Here is a 21,263-nt window from a genome sequence, read left to right as displayed (position 1 = left end):
TGTTAGATTACATGTCTTCTAATCCTCATTCATCATCACACTCCAATCTTCCTGACACTAGAGATTATCTCTCTCCAGAAAGGGTTAATCCATTGCCATCAGCGCCTTCTGATTCTAGCAGTGTACAATCAGACTATACCACTCAACAAAAAGAACTGTTAAAAAGAAATAAAAATTCAGTCAGTAATTTTTCACAAAATATTTCAAGCTCTAAATGTTTTAATTCAGAACCTGTGAATAACAGCAGAATTACTACATCAGAAAATTCTACCGACAACAGGATTAACAAAAAAATTAACTTGTACGGTCATTACTTAAATACTAATCCTCAAAATAATTTAAATGCTACTCTGCCTTTATCTTCAATCTCTGTTAATGGTGGTTCTGGTTACAGTGATAATCACTGTATAAATTTTAATCGGAATCGAATGAATATTCACAGTTTACAAAATTCTTCGATTCCAGAATTGTGTAGTAATGAAGCTTCTTCAGATGATGTTGATAGTGATGTCAATGATCAGTCTGTCTCTACCAACGAAACAATTACGTTGAGCTCTATCACGTCATCTGCAAGCAATACGCACCAACCACTATGTACCGAAACATCAGTTAGATCTAATTCTGCTCATTCATGTGGTAATTACTTACAACCAATGAGTTCCACAAATAGAGATACACATAACTCAATCTGTTTAACTGACAGCTATTTATCTCGCTCTGTGAATGTAAAAAATATATCTAGTTCAGTCAGTTTTTCAACTTCAAATAAATTTCAGCCACTATATACTACTGCTACTGATTCATCAAGAATTGTCACATCATCAAGTGGTACTTGTCCCCAACAGACAGTTTACACCTCAAGTACAAATACATCTAGCACTGTATTAACTAGCAATGATAGTAGCACAAATGTCACATTATCAAATGTGTGTAATGAGAACAACAGTCCAGTTACAGATTTAGTCAAGAATAATACTTCAAAAAAAAAAAAAACTAAACAACGATCAACACCACCACCTGAGAACTATCTTTTTTCTGATAACAGGTATCAAATATTTACTGATGATGAAATTATAGAGTTTAATAAAAATATTGATATTTTTTCTAGTTTTAATCCATTTTTTGAAGGTTTTCTTAGGAAAAATACTAAATCATCAGTTACAAATCAGAGATTAGTTTCACAATCCAGAGCTTGTGAAAATAATGGGAACAATTTTAGACGATTTTTAAATGTAAGTAAAACAGAAATAAAATCAGAATGTATTAAGGAAGAACCCCGTACGATAAACAATTCAAAACATGACTGCTGCAAAGAAGAAAGTACATCAGTGAATGATTTAGATACTGTTAAGACAGAACATGAAAATGTTTTGCAGCATTCAGAAAAGGAACCTGATCGTGAAACTGTCAATTGCTCCACTAGTAAAACATCACGTCGAGAAATTGTACACAGAACTTCAAATTTAATTCCAGAATCTCTTAATAGAAATGCTGAAAATGAGAGTACTTTAAACAGTTCTAACCCAAGCAATGAATTACCACTAGTTATACAAACACAAGGTATTGATCAATTACCTGGCAGACGGAGTTCTTCATCAACACTGACAGACCCAGGTATAAATTCAGGTATAAAAATTATAAAATATTTACATATGTTAAAACTTAAGGTCATATCTGTGGTCCAGAAGTAAAGGATACCATGTTCAATCTTATCAAAAATGAGTTTATGAATGTACCTTATAGTACTTTTTCACCTCTTTCCAGTGATACGAAATATTATCTCAAGTTATAAATGTGAACAGAGATAGCTACTTTTAAATTGACAGCTTGTACTGTTTTGATAGAGGTAAAAAACATTATATTCAAATGTATTTGTTTACTTCTGAACAGAATAGATATCATTTCTTAACAGATAACGTTTAAAGATGTATTGTGAGAAGTTAAAATAATACTTGCGAGTTTTTAATATTAAGCAAATCTGTTTTGTACATATAAAGCAACTTGTCCGGACTGACTAATTTATCAATGCCCAGAAAAGACTGCTGAAGATAAATTGATGGAAATCTATATACATGTTCTTACGGTAAGTGCACACTAAGAAAGAATTTCTTGAAATTCAAAGTTAAAAGGGTTAAAATGGAGTAAAAATTAAATCTACTCATTTTTAATTTCTTGTTAACAAATGAAGGTATTAATTTGATTTTTGGTATGTGTAATCTTCATGTGAATATAAAACCTAATATTTCGATTTTTCAAAATTCCTAAAATTCCTATTTTAAACAGACAAAATAGATTTTGAATTTTTTTTTAAACCTGGCTATTTTTTTTAATTTCTTGGTAACAAATGAAGATATCACCTTTATTTTTTAGATTTTTTTCATCATTTTTCATGAAATTTTTTCCATGATTTTTCATGTAAATATCTAAAAACCAATTTCTAGATTTTTCGAAGTTCAACCTTAAAAGGGGTCAAGTAAGGTAAAAAAAAATTTGAATAATAATTACAAATTTTCTCCATTTATGATCATACTAAATGAAATGTTCACTAGATTGGGGGCTTGCAAATACTCTTCAGATAAATATCTAATAATCATTTTCAGTTTTTTGAATTTCAATTTTTTAAGAGTTATGATGGTGTTCAGTGTGGTAGCTCAACCAACACAGCCACTTTTACTATATATGTGACTATATTAATGTATTTGTGACTGGCTGTACCTGTCTCCAGTTTCTTGGGTAAAAAACATAAAATAAAGTAATTAAAAAGTTAAAAAAAAAAGAGAAACCAAATGCAGTCAGCCCCTAGTGGTGTTAGTCTGGTAATTCTAACTGGATAGAATACATTTTTACCCGAACGGGAAACCAGTTATTTTTAGGATGGAGGGGGGTGACTGCTTTGAAATCCATATTCTTAGATCACTCAAAGTTTCAGGTCCTGTACTGACCACACTGCTGCTCTGAAAAAATTACAATACACTTATTTATTTTTTATAAATTGAAGAGGTTGTAATTTTTATTTATCATTATTATTCTCACAAGTATGAGTTTAATGAACACCGCAGGGTCCAAGAGGCAGTGCCCTCTGGCTACACAGGAAGGGCGGGTAAAACATGCCATTACCAGCTAGACATCCCCTGACTGCAACAGGAAATACAAATAACCATGTAGTGCAGGTAAAGCCATAACAAGTCTACTAGTTATTAGATCATGGATTGGATACTGTTGTTCTTTGGTGGTTGGGTTTCAATTAACCACACATCTCAGGAATGGCCGAACTGAGACTGTACAAGACTGCACTTCATTTACACTCATACATATCATCCTCTGAAGTATTACCTGAAAGGTAATTACCAGAGGCCAAACAGGGAAAGAAGTCTACTAGTTATTGATATATTTTTTAATTTTCCAAATTATTAATATTAATTTAATAAGAATATATTTAAATATATTCTTATTCAGTGTGTATTTGCATGTCAAACGATGTAGGTCTTCAAGTATTACTCAAATTTCAGTCAGTAATTGTTTAAAAATTTTATTTAATAGTTGAATGTTTTTTTCCTTTACAGAATTTTAATTAACATTAATAACTCTTAAATTTTTATATTTAAAAGTAATGAACCAATTTTTTCATCATATTCTTCTTATTTGGTAGATCAAATTCAGAAGATGATTAGGCGTATCAACTTCAGTGAAAGAAATTAAAGAAAACTTTGTATGAAAACAAAGCACTTAGCTGGTAATAGCTATACTGGAAAAAAAGATTAAAGATGTTCTAAAAGAAATGAAACATTTATGCTTGGGTCAAATGAAATGCTATAAAAAAACTTAGTATAAGAGAAGAAATTTTTTATTCATGCAGGTGTTCCAATTATAGCTATGACTGGAAAAGGCAATTGGTATACTATCATATATCGAAATAAAACCCCAGGATCAAAGTAGGGTGAAGGACTATATAAAACCAAAGGAGAATTCTATTTTTTATACTTCTAAAATCAATGAGATCAAAATAAGGGTTTGTAAAGTTATGTTTTGAATACTGCTCATATCTAACACTGTATTTATTAATTCAACTAAAAGAAACAAGGTCCTGACAGATGAAGATGACATAATAACATAATAATGCCAAATAACTCATACAGCATATAAATTTGGTTCCAAAATATATGTCACCTTACTTGTGAGCAAAAACAAGCAGAGTTTTTAATTTTGTATTTAAAATTTTGTGATGGAAATAAAATAGATAAAATAAATGTGGCAAAGGAGTAGCTTTATATTAATATTTTTAACAAAATTCAGTTTATTATTTAAGCAGCCAACCAAGTGTGATGACTGAAAACAAAAAAATTGTTGTTTGACTAGGGCAGAATTTACTGATGTGAATGTCTTTCGAGGCATTTGCATCGGTGGCATCACATCAAGGCAGACTGATGACTGTGGAATATGATCATTTTGAGGGTAAGATGATGTCTTCCGATTAAGCCACTAATGGCTAGGAACAGGGGGGGTGGTGTGGCAACCAGACATGTCAAAAGGCAGGTGTTCTTCTCCCTCTTGGGGGGGGGGGGGATACATGAGAGAGCGAAAATCATGCTCCCAAGCACGAGCCCCCTTGATACTTGAAACTACTCTAACCGGAGATTGGTGCCAAGCACACCTACCTCTGGCCAATCAACTGTATGGGCAGCTCCCTAGTCACCCGGGTAAGGATTGGCAGCAGTTAGTTTGCCAGTGTTCCAAAAAATATATTGCATGTAATATGGTGTTGAACAACTTCAAAAATTTCAAATTGCTCTATGATAAGCTGAAGTCAGTCTGTTTATAGAAAACCTGTTAATAAACAGCCACTATTGCTGTCAAAATTTGTTCATCTTCAAGTAGAACAACAGTGAATTGGAGCATTATTTTTCAAATATGAAAATGATGCAGGTTCAGATTTTATGGAGATTAATTTTTAGAAGAAACTTTTATCCCTAATTGTTCTCCTTTAAGATTAGTTTGTAATATTTTTTTAAACTTTTAATCATTTTATTTCAGTTTTAAAAGTTTATTTCTAATAATTAAACAATTGTTTTTTTTTGTAATATTTTGCATTGCATTTAGTTAACATAAGGCTTAATTTTTTGTTGTTTTGTGTGCAATTTTTTGTGGTTATACTTTAAATTAAATTCAACTATTTTTTGTTGTAGCAAGACATTTTGTAATTTTAAATTTCATTTTGGATATGGAATTTTACTGATGTAATTTAGATTAGTGCAATAGTTTGATGTCTTAAAATATTGTTTTTTATTATGCTTATTATCAAATTATGATTTCTTTTCATAGGTCAAAACTATATACTTTAGGATGTAGGTTAATATTTTTTAGAATTTTTGCTTATAATTTGTTTTTTAAAAAATTAAATTAAAAATTTTCATATTTTTTTCATTTTCTTTCGATGATTGTGTTAGAAAAAAATTAAAATTCATTCAAAGATAAAAAACAATACAATGTCTATTTTTTTAATTAAATAGTTGGAAAATATATTAAATTTTATTAGCGTATGTTAATGTAGATCAAAATTAAGTTTTTTATAAAAAAAGTTGGTAGAAGAAAACTTACGTATTCAAAGATTAAGAAATAATTAATTTTAAAACTTTAATCTGCTCTCCTGTAAAAAAGTAAGAATGTAACATTGTGTTCTATATCTCCAGGCCACAGATATACCTGTATATATGTGAGTGTAATAAATATTTTTCAGTGATGCGAAGACTATTGATTAAGACATACAAAACAAAACTACTTACATTATGATGCACTTTAAAAAAAAATAAATTTAGTTCATTTTGTCATTAAACTTGATTAATTTAGTATAAAAACACAATTAGTCTGGTGAATTATATTCTTTGTTTGGTATGACGTTTTTACATTAGTGATTCCCAAACTGTGCCGTGGCCTCTTCACAGGGGCGCCACAAAATATTGTAAAAGCTTCATAATTAATTGAACCAAGACATTTATAATTATTAATTTAATGTTAATAATTAAATATTAATGTTAATTTAATATTAAAAATAATGAAAAGACAATAGTTTTATTTATTTTTATCTCTTAAGTAGTCGTACTTTTACTTAGGGTAGGACACCATGGAAAAATTTTAATTGAAAAAGGGCACTACAACTTGGAAAAGTTTGGGTAACCACTGTTTGCATCATTACCAATTATTACTACTACATCATTACCAATTATTAATACATCTAATTCTGTGATTGTAGAGATAGATGTAATAATAATTATGTAGGTGTCTATAATTCCAGTTTAAAGTTAATGGTTATTGTTATGTAAATTTGTTGTACTATTAATCACTGGTTCAAGTTAATAGCACCATCTTAGAAAAGATCAGCATGAAATTGGGTAAGACCCTTTTCCTACTAATAAAATTAGGTCTTACTGGTATATAACCTGCATAAATAAGTAAAAATAATTCATTTCCTACTATGAAAATGTTTACTCAACAATAAATTTAGTTTATTAATTATTTTGTGTAACAATACTAAAAATGTTCGAAACTACACAGATATGTTAATGAATCTCAAGACATAACATTGAGAATATAAGGCTAGTTATTCACAGAAATGTTTGGATTCAAGTCCTTTTCTTTGATTTTACAGCTGTAATAGGAGTAAGTAGTTTTGAGTAAACTATTACCCTAACTATGAAGTATCTGCAGTAAATATAATCTTTTTTAAATAGTTTTTGTTTTTCATCCAGATCTTTCCCTGATTATACAGATTTATTTATTTATTATTTTTTTAAGTGGCATGATTTATTTTTATTAACTACAGCATATGTTCCTTGTATAATTAAATAAATGCAAGTGATATAGAATATTTACAAAGAATTGTTTATTTTGAGATATCAAACTCAGTTGTTTATATTCAAGATTAACGTATGCAATCTGTGATTGAAATAAATATACGCGTTTTTTAATTCATTTTTAGTTATTGATCTGCTAAAAGATTTTTAAGCACATATTAGTAAGATATTTGTATCCAATTCTTAAATAAGTGATGTGTTGTGCTTAGTGTACTCTTATATATATATATATATATATATTAGTTTATCTAATAGATCAATACCAAATTTTCCCAGAAATGAATTGATGAATTTCCATAGGAAATCTGAGCTAAATAGGAAAATTAAAAAATTGTTTTTAAATATAAAAGAAAAAAGTTAGGTTCATTAACCTAATTTTTGGTTAATGATTTTAAAATTAGGATCGAACTGTTTACAGTTAAGGTAATTTAAGCAGTTAAGGTATTTTAATTTGATTCTTTCTCATTCAGTTATACATGTTCTCTGATTTTTAAATTATATCAGGATGCCAAGTTTTATTTGATAGACCCTTCCTTGTGCTTAATAAGCTGTTATGAACGGCCAAGTTAATTATAAGGTGATCAGCAAGTAAAAACTACCTTCAATCTGAGGTAACAGACATCAAAGAAGTTTTATATGCCCCCTGCATTATTTGTGTAGGTTAACTTATAAAACCTAATTTGATGAAAAAACTAAGAAAAAGCAGTAAATGAATGATGAGAAAGGGCAATTTCTCCAAAAAGGATAAATTGCCCTTTCTTCACACTTCTTGTTTATGGTACAAGTTGATTGTGGATTGTGCAAGTTCAAAATGTTGATTGTATGGATAAATTGAAATTTCTCTAATAATATAAACTTTTTTCAGCCTCCACAAGTACAGAATTAGAGAACACTTTACTTTTTCACATTTAAAACGTTTTTGGGTCAAAGCCCATCTTCAGTGATGTGTTCGTTAATAATTCTTAGTTTTTACATTTACACATTAAATTAAAGCATTTTGATAAATTGATTGTTTTTTGATAAAAAAAATTTAAATGTATTTAATTTTTTTATCAATAAACAATTTTTACAAAATAAAAGTAAAAAGCCATAATTTAATGTGTAAATGTAAAAAATAAGAATTATTAAAAGAAAAAACATCACTGAATATGGGCTTAGGCCTAAAAATGTTTTGAACATGAAAAAGTAAAGGTAAGAGTGTTCTCTAATTATGTACTTTGTGGAAGCTGAAAAAATATTATATTATATATAGATATTTAATGTACAGAGGAAAAGGAAAGAAAATATGGACTATAAAAAATTTAACCTAAATAAATTAATAATAAATTGCAATTTATCCACACTATCTTGTTAATCATACTTGAGAATATTTTTGTTCTCTTGATGGGAGCAGTATATAAGTGACATGACTTTATATTGATAACTTAAGTTCAACTTTGAATAATAATTTCTCTGTAGAATCACCTAGAACAGGCTCAGGCTTTCTCTGTAGACATATGTACAATTATAAAGAAATTTTTTATTTAATAAATGATAAAATATCCAATTCTTGCTAATAATGAAATCCAAATGAGAAGCTCTAGCTTCACTGGTCAACCAAATGTTGTTATTAGCCGATTATTGTAATTGTGTGGCATTTAGAGATTTGATGACAACTTTAACCATTTTGCCAAAGGGAGTTACTTTTATACGGATTTGGATACTAGATCGTGGATACCGGTGTTATTTGGTGGTTGGGTTTTAATTAACCACATATCTCAGGAATGGTGGACCTGAGATTGTACAAGATTATACTTGATTTACATTCATACATATCATCCTCATATTCAGTCTCTGAAGTAATATTTTATGGTGGTTCCAGAGGCTAAACAGAAAAAGAAAAACCAATTAGCTAAATGCCATTTGGTAATGGAAAAGAAGCAACTGCTATTTTTGTTATATTTCTTTTGTTAAAACCCAATTTTCTTTGCTGTATAGCAAAGAAAATTCAGGCTGATTAAGAAAAATAAAAAGTAAAGCAGTTTCCCATTGCCTTCTTTACTGAACTATTTATGCTGTTGCCCATCAGTGTTCTAAGCCATTGAAATGCATGTGATGCTCAGGTGTATCGGTAACACTTTTATACTCTTCAAAATACCAGGATCCCGCTACTTAGTGAATATTATTCCTCTTGAATCATCAGTAACTCTTACTAGAATCGTTTGTATCTCGGGTACTTTATATGTATCAATCATAAGAAAAGATGGAACAAAGACTGTCCACAATACAAATTTCTGTATCCTGATTCCATTGTCTGACAGTTCCAATGTATTATACACAATATCTCAACTCAGTAAGGGTATTTGCATATATAGAATCATTATTAATTAACAAACTGAATTTCCAGAATAGCTTAAATACAGATTAAATTTTTAAAAAATCCTAACCTTTTCAAGATTTTTCTCTGAACTGAGTCAATATCATCTCAGTGGGAGGTCTGTCTTCTAACACAGCTCTAAACTTACAAAAAAAAAAGAAAGAAATATTTTATTTTTTAAAGCTCATTAACTTAGATTGTCTTACAATCTATGGAGATGCACTAAAAATAATTTAAAACTTATGATTACCTAAATGGTTAAAATAGAAACACTTGGATAAATGGTTAGAAAAGAATGTTACTAATGTTCTACATAACAGAATGGCTAAGTTCTTGTAATGTTTTTAATTTTAATCATTTTCAAAATTTATTTCAAATTTCTTCATAAGTGATTTACCATTTTATGTATTTTAATAATTAAATTTATTTAATAACTAATATAACAATAAAAGCATTACCAGTATTAAAATCTTGAGATTTTTCTAATGCTTCATTTTTTCAGGATTCTTAACCACAAATGAAAACAGTGAAGAAAATAATGGGACTCTTTCAATTGAATTTGATGTAAGAAATTTTGTTATGTTTTAATCCATAGTGGTCAGCGATGGTAGTAATTACAAAATATAAACTTTTGCAATGTAAATTGAACCAAATTTTTGAATAAAATGTTTTTAATAACTTAATTCAAATTGTTTTAAGAGCATCTTCAATGTTACTGTTTTTTAATACTTTTTTCTCACCCTAGTGTCAACTGAATTACTGATAGAAGTTTTTTTAATTAGGCTGACAGGAATTTAGAATATAATCTATAATTTATGTTGGATTTCAATTGTATCCATTTAGTGTACTGTTATTGTCTATCTCATAATGTTGAAGAATTTTAAGTAATAATTTTTTGTAGGTAAAATCATTGTATTTGTCATCATCATCATCTAGTGTTCTGCGTTATGGCATGTCCATTATGCCATTGCTGTCTCATCCATTTCTGTTTCAGTCCTTTTCCTTTATCCCTTTATAGTTTCCAATCTTCACCTCATCTATTAACCTCATCCTTCTCCTTATATCCTTTCTCTTTCTACTGACCTTCCAATGCAATTGTCAAGATCCACATGTCCTAACTGCTTTTATTTTCTCTTTGTATTTCCCATTTACATGTTCTTTCTTCTGTAGTCTTGTTCATTATTTCCTCATTCCTCTCATTATCCAGCCATCTTTCTTTCTTCATTCTTCTCCATATCTACATCTCAAAAGTCACAAGCTCTCCCTCATCGCCCATACATCACTTCCATACAAGACTATATATATATATAGAGCATTTCCTACCTCTTCCTTTAAGGGAAGACTCCACTTCCTACCTCTTCCTTAACTCTAAGTCCTCTTCTAAGTTCCTCTTCCTAGTGAAGGCTTTCTTTTTTGCTATTGCTATCCTACTTTGTACTTCCATTGTGCTCTTCCAGTCCTCTGTCACCATAGTCCCTAATATCTATAATTTTTTTCTATTCTTCTTCACATGTCATTACTACTAAATCCTCTTCATTGTTTACTTCTACTACTTTACTTTTTCTGTATCTATTTCCATTCCATACTTTTCCATTCTGATGGATTCTTGAATCCATCAGATCCAAGTCTTGATGAGGTAAGAAGTCTTACCTCATCCATCAGTCTTGATGAGGTAAGAGGCTGCATCCTTTGCTTTACACCTTCACCTAGACCCACTCACTCTGTCATATTCTTATGGTATTTGTCAATCAGTGCTTGTGGATTTATGATTTATGTGTATGAGATGGTCAGGAAGTGTTGAATTGTTGAATATATTTGTTGCTATGGAAGGCTTTTAACATTTCAGTGTATCTACATTTCAAGGTGTGTCTGATTTGACCAATGTAAAACAATGTGCAATTATATTGGTCAGTTAATACATTTCAGGGATATTGAGTTTGACAACTTTAGTCTATGTGTAATTATTTGAGATTTTTTATGTTCTGAAGGCTAAATTGCATCCAATTTTTTTTTTAAATTGAAAGGAATTTTCTCAAAGTTTTTGTTTATGTGTATTAATATAATATATTTTAACATCATATTATTAATTTAATGGCTCTGAAATATACAAACATGTAGAACTATCTGCGCCAACCTGTTTTATACTGGTCAAACGAGATACAACTTTAGATAAAGATAAAATGAACACATAAATCTTCATAGCAACATAAAATCAATGATAAACAAAATAAACAGACAAAATCTGAAAATTCAAATCCAACACAATTTTCAACACATTCTACATAATTCAGAAAATCACAGCAGTAACATCAATTGATGCCAAAATGAAAACAGCAGCGCTAGTGATTTAAAGATGGTGACTTTAATGACGACTGAAAATATTTTGAAGTAGCTGGAAAAGTTTTATTTAAAAATTTGGTTCAATTTGTGATTACAGAAATTATATTTATAAATTAAGAAATTGACTCGTTTTATTGTTCTTTTAATTTTGGTAACTTTGGTTTCTGTGTTTGGTAATTTGGTCTGTGTTTGTAAGTTTATATGTGGTGCTTATGGTAGATTGCCTACATTTTACTTAGAGATACATATGTTATTTAGTTATAGAGAGAGCAGAATAAAAATTTTAAGTTAGATTTTTATTTGATAAATATAAAGGAACTGAACAGTCTTGAAGAGCCCACATTATGCAGTGACTAGTTCACTAAATCAATTCGTAATAGTGGACTGAAAGGGGAGAATTTTAGCTGGACTGCACAATTTAAGGCAATTGTGTGTGTGTGTGTGTATCTAAAAACTTATTATTTTGAAAAACTTTGCGTCAGTCATTAAAAGTCAGTATTCTGTGAAAAAAAATGGTTCTGCATTCTTTGTATGACATTATTTTAATTACTTTTACATTAATTGTCTAACAGTGTATTTTTAATTTACACGAACCTGAATACTGAATAGTAGGAAGTTCTTACTGATATATTTCTTGGAGGCATACTCACCCTTGCCAAGAAGTTTATATTAGCAAGAGGAAACTAACTGGTTCTCATATGCAGCCCGTAACTTAATACCTGACTGTAGTAATTGTAGGATTATTTTTTTTCAGAAGATTATATGCTTTCTTTAACTTTTTATCATATGCTGTCATGTTAAACTGTGCATATGTAGTAATCTCTACAGTTTAATATGATTGAACGTATTTGTTTTCTACAACAATAATGATGAATATTTTCAACAATAGTGAAGCTTCAAAAGCCAAAAGGATAATGAATGGAAGAAAATTACTGTAAAAATGAGAGAATTATTTATGATTATATGTTTATCTGCCTTGAGCCAAATGCCTTACTCCATTCTCTTCTACTTTCTGCCAATTTATTTTTTCATTTCTGTTAGCTCTCATTTCCATTTATTATTCTTTCAAATCTCTCTTCTTTGCATCATCCATTGGCTTCTGCCACTGTTCTAATCAATCCTTCTTTCATGATTTTCCTATTCTGAATTGTTCTGATTAACCTCCTATCATTCATTCTCCTCATTACTACATTTCTAACCTTTTCTTCTTACTTAATTTCTTACCATCTCTGAGGAAAAATGAAAGTTAATACATCTCAAATACATGCATACAATTGTTGTCATACTAACAGTGAGATTTAAAACAGTTACTCATACACAATCTGACAAATGCATAAAACAATAGCTGTATTAATAAATGAGTGAAATGAACCATAAAAAAAGAATTTAGATAAATTGTTAATCAATATGACACTGTTTTTACTCTTTTTTTTCTTTTTAATCTGAGTTTTTGAAGTGCATTGCTTCATCAGGAGAATATGTTTCTGACCAAACCTGATTTCTGGAAAACCAAATCAAAATAATCTGAAGTGAATATACTCTAATGCTTGTTGAACAAAATGGTTCAACCTAGTCCGAACAAAAAACAAACTTTTAGTTGACTTGAAGGATAAACTAGTTTGATATACACAAATTTATTTTATCCTAAATGCTTATGTTGCATTGTTTTGGCCTTGTGTCAGATCTGATTTTTTTAAATATGGTAATGAAAAAGAAAAAACCTTTAATTTATCGATTGACTGATATTGTTTATTCTGAAAAAGCAGTACAAATATTATTATTAGTTATTACATGCCGATGGCCACTGAAATTTTATTTAAAATGAAATAAATGAGGCAATTAAAATGATGAGAAAAGGAAAAGCTGAGGGATGTGATGAAATACCAGATGAACTGTTCAAAGCACTAGAAGAGACAGGAGAGTTGTTATTACTAGATCTACGCAATGGAATACTTGAAGAAGGAAAGTGGGTGGAAGACTTCCGGGATACAACATGGTAATAATAGAAAAGAAAAGAAATACAAGGAATTGTTAAAAACATAGAACGATTAGCCTAATATCACATGCAGCTAAGGGACTATTAAGGGTTATAAGTAAGAGGATATGGAAATATTGAGAAAGCACATTATGGGTTTAGAAGAGGTGTTGGAACACAGCATGCTATAGGGGTTTTAAGAGTAATAGGTGAGAGATACATGGAAAAAACTGGAGAGTGTATATTGCATTTGTTGTCTTAGAAAAGGTGTTTGACAGAGTTAGACAGGATAAATTACTGTTAATTTTGAAAAAGAAGGGAGTTGATTGGAAAGAGAGGTACCTAATGAAAGAGCTGTACTATAACCAGAGAATAAAAGTGAGGGTAGTAGATGAAATGACAGGAAGAATAGGTATTGGAAGGGGAGTGAGGTAGGTGTGCTGCATGTCAACAAACATTGTTATATATAGTATATATCTGGAAGAAATAATTAAATGCTGTCTGAATGGGAAAAGGGGAATAACGATCGGGGGAAGAAGAATAGAATGTATACATTTTGTTGATGACATGGCGGTACTGGCAGAGAGCCCAAGTAAATTAAATGAAATGCTTGAATTATTAAATGAAGCTTGGAAAAGTCATCTTTGACTTTCAACATTCAATGTGTGCACCATTAGTATTTGGATATTTGCAAAATATACAGCTGGTAGTCACTTTCATGCCATGTTTGTTGTAACACATCTACATCTACGAGCTCAAATGTGTTAACAGTACTCTCCTTAAGGTCATCAATATTCACTACATGAGTTTTGTATACATTATCCTTGATAAAACCCCATAGGAAAAAATCACATGGAGTTATATTTTGTGATCGAGGTGACCAAGCAATCGGTCAATCACGTCCAATCCAGCAATTTGGGAATGTGTTGTTGAGGGCGTTACGCACTAATAAACCCCAATGTGGCAGCACTCCATCTTGCTGGAATATGATCTTGAGTTGAAATCTTCAAGCTGAGGATAAACAAATCTTTTAAATACGTCCACATAGATATTTGCTCTTAACTACCATTTTTGCAAAGATAAAGGTCCAATCACACGATTGTGAAGCAGTTCGCATCAAGCATTAATTTTTGGTTTATCTTTAATGCGGTGAAGTGTAACATGTGCCAGCTTCTGTGGCATAAGAGGGTAGCATCTCAGCCTTTCATCTGGAGGTTCTGGGTTCGAATCCCAGTCAGGGATGGCATTTTCACATGCTACCGAATTATTGCCATTTCATTTCAAGCAATAACTAACAGTGGTCCCAGAGGCTAAGAAAAAAAAGAAGAAAAGTGTAACATGCACATTCTCTGATCCCCGTATTCGAATGTTCAAGTGTGTTCACTTTTTCAGACACGTGAAATGTAGCCTAGTTTAAACATAACTTTTTAAGGTACTAATCATAATTTTCAATTTTTTCAATCATTTCCATTGCAAATTCCTTTTTAGCAGTGCGATCTTGTGTTGTAATGTGCTGCAATATTTGTAATTTATAATGAAGCAATTTTAATCATTTCTTCAAAACATTGTTGTAGATTGTGTAAAATTTAACTTGCACGCTGCACTCTGAGTTAACTTTCCAGGACTGTGAACAAAAGACTGATGAATGAAATCCATTTTTTCATCTGATGTTCTAGACCTGCCTGCACTCTTCTTATGCTCAACGCTGTCACTTTCTTCAAATTGATCACATCATGAATGAATACTTGTCTTAGAGGGTGGCTAAGTCATAATGAGTTCTAAAATTGGGGCTAACTTTTGTGTCTGATTTTGTTTCAATAAACCACTCTACACAGTGTGCTTTCATCTATGTATTCATGGTGACTGATGTATGCATTCACAGTGCTATCTAGTATTTACCAAGGGAAACTTTAATGAGTTACCTATTAAAAAGACCCTTACCATTCATTAATACGACTATTACTTTTTTTTTTAATAAGATATCAAAGTTCAAATAATTTTCAGGCATCTGGTATTTTAACAAGAAAGATGAGATTAATGAAATGATAGGTGTCAAATGTGGCACACATTGCTGGAAGTAAAACCTGAGACCAAGTGTTCTAGAAGTCAATTTCCTAACCACTGCATCAGTTGGCAAGCCTTATATTTATTAAAGAAAAAATAGAAGTTCTGGAGGCTCCTCCTTTTTCAGTTTTTTATTGCCTACATTATATTTTTTTATTTTACAAAGCCCAGGGTCATTCAGTTAAAAATAGCATATTTCATTAATACTTTTAAAAATCAATAGTAATAAGAAGTGTTATTCAATCTAATAAATTTTTGCGTCAGTATAGCCAACATAATTATACAAATGTGTTCCCTCTTGATAATTTATCAACTAGTTTGATAATTTGTCATTCTGATATGTTTTTAAATCTGTAAGTATAAATAATCTTCTTGTTGCTTTAGCTGTATACTCTGCTGTGCTCAGCAAAAGAGCCATTCTAGCTGTTGTTTGTAGTAGTGAGATTTTATTACAGCATGTGCAATTGTGTTAGCGCAGTAATGTACCGGGTGAATACCAGTGTTCTTTGATGGTTGAGTTTCAATTAACCACACATCTCAGGAATGGTCGACTTTTTTCCCCTACATCCCTGGGCCGGACATCCAGTTAAGTATACTCGGCCCAGGGACGTCTCTTTGACTCTAAGGCGGTCTTCCCACCCGCCGATATACACCCGGTACGGCAGGTCAACCGCCCCAGTACAGATCTTTTGTTTGCCTGCCTCTAATTCCCACCAAGGGGGGGCCAAGCCCGGCTATGCCGTTCCCAACTCCCCTGACAGGAACCGGGTCTCGGTCTTTATGCCTTTTCGCCTCTAACCGGCGTGACCAGAACCAGCCCTGCTGGCCGGGTCTAGGTCTTTTCTTTCCCTGCGATTTCTTCCCTGGAGTCCCCGTCCCCTCATTGAAACCCGCACATCAAGGCATGCAGGCTCTCAGAGACGGGGCTGTCCACCCGTCCCTATCACCGAATATGCCCACGGTTCCCCCGTCTTGACTCCTCAACTTTGGTTCGAAGAACTGTGCTAGCAAAGTTTTTGAAAACATTCCAATTTTGCTCGTTGACTAGCGCCCACTCAATTATATTGTTAGCACCCAAATTGTTGTCAACAATAAATTGTCTATATTGTCCCCACCTCCAGCAGTCAAACACGTGTGATTCACATCGTCCACCTCCTGGCAGTAGTCGCAATAAGGTAGTAGTCTCTTCTGCCAAATCTTTTAAGGTAGTGTCCAAAACACCCATGATCGGACATAAGTTGTGTAATATAAAAATTTACTTCACCATGTTGGCGGTCCAACCAAGCATCCAGATTGTGTATGAGCCTTCTGGTCCAAGCCGCCACATTGGCCTCATCCCACGCCTCCTTCCACCACTGTCTGGTCATTGCTTCAGCCTCAGCCCTACTGCGCCCTTCCACTCTTAGTTTCCTACTTCTGACCTGCAGGTCTATCAGCGGAACCGACGCCGAAACACACGATGCCTCATATGACAATGTTCTATAGCCAGCCACCACTCCTAGTAATGCCGTTCGATGCATACATCTTAGCTTCTCTTTGTTCCTTTGCACTTAATTGCCTCTGCCCAGACAGGCGCCATGTACAGCGCTGCAGACACCACTGCAGATATTATCAGCCTCCTTTTAGATGCCCCCAGTACTGTATGTTCTGTAAATAACCTTCTTACAGCTTTGATAGTAGGTACAACTCTTGTGCACACCTTATCGATGTGCCCACCAAACTTGAGGCTCTTATCTATGGTTACTCCAAGGTATTTAGTGTTGCTGACCTCTGTTATATCCTCTTCACGGATCGCAACTCGAACGCTATGAAGTCTTCTTCTGCCCGTGAAGAGGATACACCTGCTTTTGGCCGGGGACACCTCCATGTTGTTGCTTGTAAGCCATGGATCTATAAGCTGTAGAGAGCGGTTTGCCTTGTTCTCCACATCATCCAACTCTTTGTCTTTCACAAGTATTGCAATATCATCGGCGTAGGTAACCACGTCGACTTCTCCCGGATACGGTAACCGTAGCACTTGATCATAGAAAATGTTCCACAACAGAGGCCCTAAAACGGACCCCTGCGGGACACCTCCAAAGACTTGAAATTTCTCCACTCCCTCCACTGTACGGACCTCCACCCATCTTTGTACCAGATAGTTGTCTACCTGATTCAATAAGTAGTCGCTTATGTTCATTTGTCCAAGCGCTGTTATGATGGCCTCTCACGGCACCGACTCGAACGCATTTTTTATGTCCAGTTGGATCATCAATGGGATCTTTCTGGTCCTTGAGGTTCCCTTCCGTGCCTCCGCAGCCCAGTTAACCACCTTGTTAATAGCGTCCATGGTCGAACAGCCCTTATGAAACCCGTATTGCCCAGGATGCAGACTTCCGCTTTGATCCAGTTCAGCTTGAATCCTAACCGCAACAAGTCTTTCAGCAGCCTTGCCCATGTTATTTAGAAGACTAATAGGGCGGTACTCGCAGGTACCAGGGTTTGTGCCAGGTTTTGGCAGGAATACTGTTCTAGCAACTTTCCAACATTGGGGGAATGTGCGGTGCTGTATTCCATGACTCAGAACGTCACCCATGGGACACTTCTTGCGAGGCCTTCGCCAGCCTCCTCCTTAGCGACTTTGTTTTTGACCGCCCTTAGGAGGTCCGCCGCATAGGTTTTCCCCAGCGCCCTCACCACCACTGTCTTGCTATCATTGACCGGTGGGGTGGCCCTCCGCGCCGAAGCCGAATGGGGCCTAGCACGTGCTTGATCCCCCGTACTGGGTATAATCATTTTCAGAGACACCTGTTTTGCACGGGACAAATAAATGATTATCTTCCTTATTATCACACCCTCTGGTCCGGATGGAATGACAAACACAACCTCCTTGACGACGACTCTTCGCATGGCTCTAATTATCTGCACTGCAGCTGCTTTTTCTCCCTCCTCCGTACTGTACACAACTGTGTATCTCGTGCCTCTAGTTGTGACTCTATTGTCCTCCAACACAGTAGAGTCCTGAATCATCATGGCCCTAGGCTTGGTGCCATGGAATTGACTACCGGGTCTAGTTTCAGTTAGATTTACGCAATGACAACTGTCCTCCCCGTACTCTAAATTGGTTATCTGGGTGATCCTGTTCTTTGCCCAAGATGACCATCTTGTTGGCAGTCTTTCTAACAATTGATCGTCAGTCAAGTCTATATCCAGTATGTCATCCTCCCTACGAGACTTGTCTGTTTGGGTCGCTAGGGTTTTGGTATCCACCACTGATGTTTCTTCCTCTACCGATTGGAGCTCCCTATAGATATCTGTTAGCTTCCGCTCATGAGCCTTTATAAATGCCGGGTTGGATTTGCCCAAGCCCTGTCGCAGCTGAAGTAAGGCGAGTCCCAACCTGCATGTAACACTTTTAAGAGCGAGCGGGGCATCTTCCTCCTCAGATGATCCCGCCCTAGCCCTTTTAGCACCTTTGGTCTCCACCATCTTCAAGTTCTTTTTTTCTTGAGTCTTAGATGACCCAGGGCCGCATGTCTCCATCCCTCCATGAGGTTGAAGTAAGTCGATTATTTTAGTATTTCTGGGTACTCTGCCCAATTCCTATTAATTTGATACCCCACAAGGGGGGGTTCAAAATTTTTGGGTTCGGGCCACCCAAATTTGGGAAAAACATTTTTGGGGCTCCAAAAGATGCGTAATCTTCTGATTTGTACAGAACCGGGAGGATTTTCTTCTAGGTCCACCCGTTCAAGAGTTATAAGAGATCAAAATTCCCAAAATTACTAGGGAATTTGATTGAAAATTTTTCCAATTTTTGAAAATTTTTTTATGGCGTCAAAAGATGTGAAATCTTGCCCTGCCAATTGACTTAGAATATTTTACACTGAATAACTTACAGCAATACACTATATGCATAACCAAAAAACTTAATTAAAAATTTATCCGTTGGTCAATACTCATGAAATTTTACATACTACTTTATGACACCTTCCTTTTGTAGTCCTGTCTACTTCCGAAGCCTGACACCAAGAATTTTCCTGTCCAAAAAACACTTTATTCCGACACCTGTTGTTTCTATAAGCCAAATGACTTAAAAATCGAAAAAAACGTTATAAAAAAGTAATCCGTGAACCAAAAATCATAAAATTTTAAACAATTGTCCAGTAACCTTAACACAATAAACCGTCCTACTTTTCCGATGAAAAAACCTTAATAACCCGTATAAAAAAACAATTTTCCATGTAGCTAGTCTACTTCAACCTCTTGGTCTGAGTATCCACACTCAACTAGGAATGGTCGACCTGGGACTACAAGACTACACTTCATTTATATTCATACATATCATCCTCTGAAGTAATACTTTATGGTGGTTCCAGAGGCTAAACTGAAACGGAGAATAATGTACTACTGGGTGACTCAATTTGTTGTTAGTTCTCACCAGTATTTACAATTTATTGTCTATCGTGTTTTTATCAACAGTGATATAACCATAAATATAGCTACCGTGTAATTAATTCTAAATAACTCGATTCAGTAGGTGCCAAATAAAAACATAAGTAAATCATTATTATATTATTTACTTATTTGTACGCTATTCAGAGACATTCTATAACAATGCCACTTGGTTTGTTTACAACAGGTTAGCTCTTAAAGTGAATCGAGTATACTATTATTTATTTCCAATATTAGTAAATATTTTCATTGTTGGTGACTATATATTTAAGCTGTTTTAAAAATTAAGCTAAATTTAATGTTATTATTTTTATACACTATTCTCTAAATAATTTATATTACATAACCCAAGAATGTTAAATAAAAAAATAGTAGTAGTCAGAAATTATATACATGAACAGAAATTAGGAAATAACTAATTAAATGGTTCGGTTTATTTTCTAAAGAATCGATTTTGGAATTTTTTTGGTACTGTTGAAAGTACTCCTTCAGTTAGTTATATTAGTTTTATATGAACTCTTAGACTGTTAGGAAGTGTACTCTTTAACATCTTCCATAGATCTCCTTCCTTCTACCCTCATATAAAAATGACCAAAATTTGGATTTAGATTAGCCATCAATACTTTTGTATCATAATATTAAATTAAGTTCAATTTAATTATAAGATTATACTTTGGCTTACAGTGAATTATATCTGTTCTAGGAGCTCTTTCAGCTTGCTAATTGTTTTGATGATTCATCTCCAGATGATGAATTAAGTGATGATGATTCTTTACAGATGTAAGTAATTACATACAAGTATCTTAATCTTGTACAATTTAAATTAAAGTTATATTTACAATGGTAATAAATACTTGGAAATAACTTCCAGAAGTTCTTTTTAGAATTACAATATCTTGCTTCAACCTTTTTTCTTGTGATTACAAAAAAAAAAATATTATTGTTTATTCAACTATTGACAATTTCCTTAAAAAAAAAATGAATCTCAAAACTTCTCTCCTCCCCTTATGCCTTTGTCTATTTGTATCTTAATTAGGCTAGTATAGCTGGCTTGAACTGTTCAATGCGATTCCATTGTTAGTGGTGCTTGTCTTAAAGTGGTTTGAAGATTTGTGCGGTGTATGATAAAATAATACATTTAATTTGGGTTGAGTTTTTCCATTTATTTTATTTCTTTTCACATTTAGCATGTTTGTACATTAATCAGCTGCATTGAGTTGTTGAATTTCACTGCAAAACAAAATTT

At 33.0% G+C, this 21,263-nt stretch overlaps 1 long non-coding RNA gene across 1 annotated transcript; it reads left to right on the top strand.

Annotated features, from left to right (window-relative positions):
* Positions 1–1,294: 1,294 nt before the first annotated feature.
* On the top strand, positions 1,295–20,797 carry LOC142324439 (uncharacterized). Its single transcript, XR_012756288.1, has 3 exons — positions 1,295–1,626; positions 9,707–9,768; positions 20,721–20,797. It is a non-coding gene; the product is annotated as an uncharacterized LOC142324439 (long non-coding RNA).
* Positions 20,798–21,263: the final 466 nt, after the last annotated feature.

The sequence above is a fragment of the Lycorma delicatula genome, chromosome 5 (genome assembly GCF_047948215.1).
Source record: "Lycorma delicatula isolate Av1 chromosome 5, ASM4794821v1, whole genome shotgun sequence".
Classification (NCBI taxonomy): Eukaryota; Metazoa; Arthropoda; class Insecta; order Hemiptera; family Fulgoridae; genus Lycorma; species Lycorma delicatula.
This window is presented reverse-complemented; position numbering and strand designations above follow the sequence as displayed.